Source organism: Austrofundulus limnaeus, unplaced genomic scaffold (genome assembly GCF_001266775.1).
Source record: "Austrofundulus limnaeus strain Quisiro unplaced genomic scaffold, Austrofundulus_limnaeus-1.0 Scaffold58, whole genome shotgun sequence".
NCBI lineage: Eukaryota > Metazoa > Chordata > Actinopteri > Cyprinodontiformes > Rivulidae > Austrofundulus > Austrofundulus limnaeus.
Genome location: NW_013952460.1, coordinates 988,907 through 996,002, shown reverse-complemented (window position 1 = coordinate 996,002; position 7,096 = coordinate 988,907). Strand labels below are relative to the sequence as shown.

Here is a 7,096-nt window from a genome sequence, read left to right as displayed (position 1 = left end):
TCCTTTGCAAAGGAGTTTAAGAAAAATGATTGTAAAGACTCGTCCATTTTTAAGTAGCTGTTTACCATTTATAACTCAATAACTGGTCCTGCCAGTTTCCATAAAGACGTGAGCTCCCTCAACACACGACAAAATAACTCATGCAAGCAATCGTCTTTGTGATTACCGGTAACCATGTTGTAAAGTCTTCTCTTTTGTAATGAATCTGTTTATTGTTGTTTAGGTCTTTAAATCCTGCTGCTGGGTGGTCACACACACCATATTATATCATCAGCACATCACATCCTGAGCCACAAAGCCCACTTACCTTTTTACACATCGATCCTTACAGCTTACAGCTGGATTTATACTCGGCAGGAAGTGAAGAAATCTGCTCTCTGATGTCCTTTCCACAAGAGCGTTTATTGTCCAAGAGAAACCTCACTGTTAATTCCCAGGAAGTCGCTCCCCCTGACAATGTGCCACCGTGGGACACCGACAGAAGCACAGCGACTGCTCGGCATGGATCAGTTTGATTTGTGTTGTTACAGCACTGACAATCACAGAGGTGGAGGTGTTTTTCAGTTAAAGGAGGAGAAGAAGAACATTTTATTTCAGGATGACACGCAGCATGCAGGCCTCTGCCCAGCAAACATCAGCAGAGCCACAAATCTGGGTTCCAGAAGCTAATGTTAGCTTGCAGCTGCTCCCAGCGTGATCATGGTTTCAGCGCTGAGCAGCTTATGGAACAGAAGGGCCACACAGACCACCCCCCACTTTACATTTGGGCCCAATCACACCATAGTTGACTCAAACCCCCAGGAGGAAAAGCTTCTGTCAAGAACTGAACCTTGGAGTCGACGTTTTGGTTTCACACCTGCGTCAAAGCAGATTTCTTCACTTCTTGCAGAATATAAATTCAGCTTTCCTACCTTGCTTGGAGGCACAAAGGCTAGATGGCGAGAACATTAACATTAATGACGTAAAATAAGTTGGATAAAGATTTCTCTAAAAATTTGTATTTTTTCCCCCCACATTTCATTTCCAGTTTCCTGTTATTAACCACAGTGCACACAATCAATGTGGTGTGGGACCATAAATCCTTAAAGATGTTTATATAATTAGAAGTAGTGTAAAAATAAAATATCACAATAACATTTACTTTAGTAAAAGGTTTAAAAGTTTGTATTGTCTTAAGTAGAACAAAATGCTTTTTTTTCATTTTCAGTTCCTGCAGGTCAGACCACTTTCCTGCTCCCACACTGAGACCTACTTACTTATTTATTTAAGGTATGTTTTTATTTACAACYTTTTTTTATTCTGTGATCTTTCCATTAAACCCTTTAGGTGCTTAAATTTGGGAAAAATATTGGAACACTGAAAAYTGAAATTACACACTGACAGATTCATCTGATTTGTAACTAAACACTATTATCTTGTTTTTCAGAGCCAAACAGAATTTATTCCAAGACATCAAACAATGAACTGATGCTACAGAGGAAACTTGATTAGGATAAAATTCCTCAGACGTTGGACGTTTCATGAGCATTATTACTCAGTGGGGTGAAAATTGAGTCAATGAGGTTTGTCTCTTTGTTTTCCTGGACCTGTGTGTATAAAGTGAGCATTGTAACGTGTTGATGTGGAGCAGCTGTGGAGCGCGGCGCCTCAGGTTGATCCTGCTGTGCTGTAAACAAAATAACTCCATGATGAAGTGCTCTGACTCTCCATGAGCCGCAGTCTGATTCAGACTCATGCTCTCCTGCTGCCATCAGTGGTAGATAAAAAAGTTTGTTTGGAATACTTAAAAGAATATAAATAAAAATAATAATAAAAAACATGAAACTTTGTATTGCAGTCAATGTTGTAAAAGTTAGTTTTGACTTTGATTAGATGTTGCTACATTTGGCACAAACAAAAAGAACTACATTAGTTACTATTTTAAATGTTCAGAGTAAACCTGCAGAACCTTACAGAAAAACTCCAGAAAACATTATAACATTAGGTTAATATCACAGCTTTGCTTATATAAWACTAGCTCCAAGCTTCTCTTTTCTAATTACTGTATCAGCTTATCATTAGGCCTTTTTGTCCAGCATTCCAATATTTTCTCACTGTGACATCACCAGGAAGTTCAACTCATGTCTATTAAAGTTCAGGAAGCAGCTCCGCAACATGAAGTTAAGACATTAACTTAGGTTCGGGAGCAGGACCACGCCTCTCACCTGCAGCAATCAGTCGTCGTCTATTTAAACTCGCCCCACCTGGCGTCTGCCCTTAGCTCGCTGTCTCGACACGCGTTCGTACCGCACAAGAGTTTTCAGAAAAGAAAAGAAAAGAAAAAGACCGAGTTTCTTAACTCACCATGGACGTCCTCTTCCTGGATCCCGATTCCTCCGATTTGGACGAACCCCTTTTCTTCTTCCAACCGCCCCGCAAAGTTCCCCCACCTTCTGTCGTCAGGCAGATCCCTCGCCGGTGTGCCCGTTCACAGCCCTACCCACCGCACCCTTCCTCCTCTCAACCTGCATCAACTCCGACGCCTCCACCCTCCGCCGCTCCTCAGTCTAAGGCCGAGCCCCGCAGCCGCGGGCTCCTGCGCCGCTCCAGTCGGCCTCTTCATCCCACTTCTCCCCAACCTGCTGCACCCACCCGGGCACAGCGTTCCTCATCCGCACCCACAAGCCGTCTCGCTCCCGCAGGATGGACCGCAGTGGAGCTCCGTAGCGCGTTGCAAGACAGAGGAATTCCTTTCAACCACTCATCCTCCAAGTCCACCCTCTTTCAGCTGCTCACCTCAACTCATATTCAATGTTCCTCTACAGCTCAGCCATCCAAAAACCGGCACCCAGCTCCAACATCCAGCAACAACCCGCTCACCAGACTACTTCCGCATCCGTCTTCAGCGGTGACGTCACAGCCCCAACTCCAGCCGGGTCCATGCCAGCGCCAACAGCTCTCCCTAGTGGGAGTCAGGTCGTATCACCCCCTGTCGTTTCTGTACCTTCTCTTTCTTTACCCTCCTCATCCCAACCCTCCCACGTTGAACCAGTCGTTCAACCCCAGGCCAGTCAGGCCTCACTCATCCCCTCCATTCATTCATCCCTTCATCCCTCTGTCTCTCTTTCGTCCCTCCCATCTCTTTCTCAACCCTTTTCCGCTCCCCTCCCCTTTTCTAGTGAGCACATTCAAGCTCCTCATCCACCTCCTTCATCCCTACCTTTACCATCTGCAGCCCCGGCTCAAAACCGGCCATCTCGGGGCCCCGTTTTACACCTCCTGCGCCTTCATTTCTCCCCTTATCCTTCCCCAATCCCCTTCTCCTGACATCCTATGTTCCTTCCCAACATTCTAACCACTACTTTCTATCCACAGCAGTACCCCCCCCGCCCCCTCAACCCTGATTCGCCCCTCCCCAGTTTCCCCTGCTCTGCGCCAGCAGATTCTGAATGGTAATTATGTTGATTTAGCCTTACTCCTTCAGCCCTCCCTCAGCCACTCTGGCCTGCCCCGTGAGCTGCTAACCAGCCTGGGGCCCATGCAACTAGGCCACCCCTCAGTCTCCCGTTCCAAGGAACTCACCCCAGCCGAGTTCGCTTTGCCTTCTCACTCTTTAGGGACACAATTTGTTCCCTTTTCCCCGACTGCCATTCAGAGCTCGACGATTATCTTTCCATCGTGCTCGATATGGCACTCCGTTTCGGAGGCATGGCCCTTTACGAGTACCATGTCCTTTTTGTCACTCAGGCAGCAGGTCGGTTAGCCCAGTTTAACCAGGGGACCTTTTGGGGTGCTCTGGACTAAGAGCTCTACTGCCGTGTCTTTGCCGCTTGAGTTTCCATTAGATGCAGTCTCTGTGGCGCTCCTTCACACCCCGCCACCGCCTGCACATTCGTCATGCCCCTCTGTTCTCGGTCCTCCGCCGCCCGTGGCCCTTCTGTTTTTGAACGTTTGTCTCCTACCGCCCCACCCTCTCCCCTGATCCCCAAGTCCCTTCCTGTTCAGCGCAGGCCCATTGCCCTTCCCCCCAGGGGCATCGACAAATGCGGCGCCCCATCCTCTACCAAGGCGGCCGCATGGTGTGCAACAACTTCAACGACCTAGGCTGCTCTGTTTCTAGTTGCAGATTTCTGCACACCTGCTCCTTCTGCAGCGGCGCTCACCCCCGATCCTCCTGTCCCCACAACCCCACCTGACTAGCATGCCACCTGGCCACGTCCATTAAGGTGAGTGCTCTACTCTCCGCCTTAAAACACTATCCTGATCGGGATTTCGTTGAAGTTCTTATTCATGGCTTCACTTTTGGTTTTCACCCGGGTCTAGTGACCCTCCCAGATCGCACCACCCACTGCGGCAACCTTCAGTCTACCCTCTCTGAGCCAGACATAGTTGATGCCCTCTTAGCTAAAGAAGTCCAGGACCGATTCATGATTGGTCCCTTCAGCCAGCTCCCCTTCTCCGTCTTTCGTGTCAGCCCCATTGGTATTGCCACCTGAAAATACTCAGGCAAGAAGAGGTTGATCATTGACTTGTCCGCCCTTCATGGGTCCCACATACCAAGCATTAATAGTCTCATCCCTTTCTCAGACTTTTCCATGCAATACGCTATCATCGACCACGCCATCCACCTCATTCGTCTGGCGGGCAGGGGAGCCTGGCTCTCAAAGGCGGACACTACTAGTGCTTACAAGGTCTTGCCCATTCACCCAGACTTCTGGCACTTTTTTGGCGTGTATTGGAAGGGCACTTACTACTTTGCAGTTCGGCTCACCTTCGGCTGCCGAAGTAGCCCCAAGATTTTGATTCACTGTCCAAAGCTCTTTGCTGGATCCTTCTTAATTTCAGGCTCCCTTACGTTCTCCACCTTCAGGATGACTTTCTTATCATCACCCCTCCCTCCTCTTCACCTTTCTCAGGGCTCTGCGCTCTCACCCATGCCTTTTCAGATCTAGGCGTTCCTCTTTTCGAAGAAAAGACAATCGGTCCTCTTACTTCATTGGAGTTTTTAGGCATCACCATAGACTCCTCCTCCTTTTAGGCTTCCCTACCTCCCGAGAAGGCGCATTGCATCACCCTGATCCTCTCTAACTTCATGTTCATAGATTCCTGCACCAAACATCAGCTGTTGTCTCTTCTCGGCCACCTAAATTATGCTATCCGCATCACCCCTCAGGGGAAATCTTTCATTTCCCATCTTTTATCTACCACTGCCAGCGTCCCGTCACTCCATGGCCGTCTTGCCCTTGACAATGCCTGCAGGATGGAAATGAAGCTCTGGCACCATTTTCTGTCTTCCTGGAACGGCATCTCTTTCTTATACAATGATTTCATCTCCCATCCAGACGACATTCAGCTCTACACAGATGCCGGCCCCTCCATTGGGTTTGGCGGTTTTCACAAAGGCAGATGGTTTGCCTCCACTTGGCCCCCAGAGGTTGACTCCCTGCAACCAGATTCGGCCTCTCCCTCTTCTGCTTTGTATGAGCTGTATCCCGTTGTCATCGCAGCTCTCCTCTCCTTTGGGGGCACGAATGGTCCCAGCACTCCATCCTCATCCATTCCGATAACACAGCTGTAGTCGAAATAATTAAATTAGGTCGTTCTCATTCCTTAGCCATCACGCAACTCATGCGCAGACTTACACTAGTTTCAGCTCAACATCAATTTCTGCTCAGGGCAGCTCACTTTCCAAGCTATCATAACCACATTGCTGATGCGCTCTCTCGTTTCTCCTTCCAGAAATTCAGGGCATTGGCGCCTACAGCAGACCCTCATCCGACATCGGTCCCTCTGTTTTCAGCCACAATTTTCCACTGACTCCGCAGCTTGCTAGCCTCTCCCATATTTCACAACAAGCCATCCTCAACAGCCTCGCCCCTCGCACCCTCTCGGCATGTCTGACAGGCTGGCTCAGCTTCAAATCATACCATGCAACGTTCAATTTACCTTTTCCCAATCTCCATACCATGTCCATCTGTCATTTCATCACCCATTCACATTCCATTCTTCGAATTCACATTTCCACCATCCGAACCTACCTTTCAGGTATAAATTTTTTCTTTAAGCTGGCCACAGGCAACTCCCGTCCAGCCCTTAGCCACAGCCACGTAGCCATGCTGCTCGAAGGACTTAAAAAGCTGGAGCCCCCTTCACTCCACGCCGTCTTCTGCTCACCACCGATCTCCTCACATGCTGCATCCTCACCCTGCGCTCCGGCCATACGTCTCCGTTCGTAGACCTTACACTACAATGCATGTTTCTGTTGGCTTTCTTCGGTTTCCTTCGCTGCTCCGAATTCGCCCCTTCTGCCTCCAAACACGACCCTTCCATCCACCCATGTCTCTCAGACATTTCTCTCCTCAGTCAGGACACCCTGATTTACAACCTCAGGAAAAGTAAAACCGACCAGCTCGGATCTTCTTTTCCTATTCACATCTTTCATCTCAGTTCCTTTCTCAGCCCCTACGAACCTATCGCCCATTACGTGCAAACTCGCATTAAAGCTAACGCTTCTCCCCTCGACCCTCTGTTCATTACAGAATCCGGCTGCCAGGCCACCCGTTTCTGGTTCGCCAAACACTTCCATCAAGTCCTGACCAAATCAGGCATCTCACCAGCCTACTCCTTTCGCATAGGAGCTGCCTCTTCAGCTTCCTATTCAGGGATCCCTGACCACATTATTCAGATCCTAGGTCGCTGGTTGTCCCAAGCATACCCCACTTACATCCGCATTCATCCCCTCGAACTTTATCATGCACACTCTCGACTCGGGGCATTTCATCCCTGATACTTTTGGGGGTCCAAAGCAGGCTCAGGAAAGCATCCTTCCTGGAGATTATGCCCCACTCTGAGTCTTCTCCTCAAAGCTCCTTCGATGTACCTCCCCAGATGCCTCATCATTCATCCCACTACCCTTCGATCCCTTTCCTTCAATAAAAATTTTAAACTCTTACCATGGTGTGGTCCCTGCTAGTGAAATGAAGTTAAGACATTAACTTAGGTTCGGGAGCAGGACCACGCCTCTCACATGCAGCAATCAGTCGTTGTCTATTTAAACTTGCCTCACCTGGCATCTGCCCTTAGCTCGCTGTCTCGACACCCACCTTCCCCTTTCACC

General features: G+C 48.8%; 1 pseudogene; it reads left to right on the top strand.

Annotated features, from left to right (window-relative positions):
* Window positions 1-3,666: 3,666 nt before the first annotated feature.
* On the top strand, window positions 3,667-6,766 carry LOC106518233 (uncharacterized; annotated as a pseudogene).
* The last annotated feature ends 330 nt before the right edge of the window (window positions 6,767-7,096 follow it).